Raw genomic sequence first — 2,229 nt, 5'->3', positions numbered from 1 at the left:
CCACAGAGAAATTGCCAATGAGTCTACAAGGCACTTGAAAGTTTCCCAATCACAATAAACCCACCAGGTAAAATTAAATCCACAATACAAGAGGGTTCAAGAGGCAAGAAAAGTCCAGAGTCACAAAGCATGATCCAAGTCAAGGCATGGAGTCAATCCAAAGCGAGGCAAGAATCACAACAACCAGAAAACAGGTACAGCCTATCAAGAAGGGTTAGGCTTTCTTCTCATGAGTAATCTGGCTGACCTTCTCTGCTCCTGCCTTTTCTCCGCCCTACGTGTTCTTGGATCACTACAGAAGGCAGTTCCTTTTCCTCATCACTGACTGGCTGCAGCTACCTGCTTTCCCCTCTTAAAACCTCAGGGCTGTCCTACTGCAGCTGGGCTTAGACAGCTGCTTGGAGCCATTGACCAACTCCTCTCCAGACGTGCCTGGAACTGGTTCATCTTCCTCCAAGCTGACATCTGTAGAGGTATCTGGGGAAGTGTTCAGGGAGGTCATCACACAGTCAATCACTCAATCAATTGAAAATGCTAAAAAGAAACAATAGAAATAGCCAAAAGACTATAACACAAAACATGATTCATATATGGAAGTAATGAATGGTTTTGTAATATCTCATTTTAAAATGACTTTCAATTGTATTGGAAAACACGTACGCTATTTGAGCCTAATGTGACACTTTATGAGATTTTACATCATTGTGGGATTAAATGTTTTCAATTTACTCAGAAAGCAGAGGCATTTAATGCAGATCTTCTGCAGAACTCATTCATAGTGATACAAAATGCAAAAATCAATAATAAGGGAGACTGATATACTCCCTAGCTTTTCACACTGTGACACATCTCCTTAAACAACTCATTAAAACAGTGCTGAACCTTACTACAAGTAACTAAAAAGATATTACATCAAAATGGAAAAGTTACAATCATCTCTCAAGCTGACTGTCCATTATTACAATCCAGCTTTTATAACAGAAAAGTATTATTTTCTTTTCCAATAAGCGTCAGAAAAATGTTCCTGTGAAAGTTACTTGTTTTGAATGTTTGAAGGAACTCAATTCTTTCTGAGTCAGTAGCTCTATTGACATATAACACTAAGCTACCCTAAACCACAGTTTGTCAAACCCTAATTGCTTGATTTGTACAAAATGTTAAATCATAATGGGCAAGTTCGCACATCATTTTAAGCCAAAAAGAAACAAGTCAGCTACAGTACAGCACAAACTTTACACCCAGATAATCAGATAAAGTTGGCAAGATACAATGAAGGCCAGCCCCAAATCCATATATTAAGGGTTGATTGACTGATTATGTGCCATCAAGTTGTTTTTTACTCCTAGCGACTAAATAGATAGATAGATAATGGTACAAGATTGATAGATTCATGGCAACAGAAGTATAATTGGATTATACTATAATAAACCATAGGCTGGTTCAGTTTGCTGTACTGGCCAGGTCATGATTAAAGAGGAAGTCATAGCCACAATTTGCCACCAGGGCTGTGCCATTGGGAATTTACATTCATAACAGATAGAAAGCAAAGATGAAGGGAGGACTTTCAGTTTTGCGTCACGGCGAGAGAGGATGCAGGAAGGCAGAGCTCTGCCTTCCGTACCCGATTTTGGCATGCTGGGGGCCCTGAAAAGGGCCTAAAGTCACCCGGAAGAGGTGATGAAGAAGGAGGGGTACCTTGTCGATCATGGAGAGACAGTGGTCTCTCTGTTCAATCCAAGGAAAGCCCTCTAAACGGCAGAGGAAAGACTGGCCACACCTCTGCGGCTGGTCATTAGCTGCTGACAACCGAAGAAGAAAAGCTTTAATTAGCACACCGTAAACAGCATGTTCGGACTGGGTGAGAATATTGATCATTTCTTTACTATTTTACAACTGAATTTCCTGGGAAAGGCTCCCAAAAAGCTTAAAACCTCCAGATGTGAATAGAAGTGGCGTTTTAATTTTTTTATGGGGGACAGAAATCCACAATACTGAAGTGAAAGTAATACAAAGCTACAGTTTTGATAAATCTGAGAACTGAGATAAATTGTTAAGATTTTCTCTTTGGAAAAAAATTATTGAGATAAAATATAAGAAATCAACCCTTTGTTTTAAAAATGGAAAATGGACTTTGAATGACATCTAGTGATGGATTTGAGTACAGCACTATAACTAGCTCCTTGGCTGCTTGGTGATTTTCAGCTTAAGGGAGAACAGCTCGCAATAAGG

The sequence above is a fragment of the Protobothrops mucrosquamatus genome, unplaced genomic scaffold (assembly GCF_001527695.2).
Source record: "Protobothrops mucrosquamatus isolate PMUCROS unplaced genomic scaffold, P.Mucros_1.0 scaffold2665, whole genome shotgun sequence".
NCBI classification, from domain to species: Eukaryota; Metazoa; Chordata; class Lepidosauria; order Squamata; family Viperidae; genus Protobothrops; species Protobothrops mucrosquamatus.
This window is presented reverse-complemented; position numbering follows the sequence as displayed.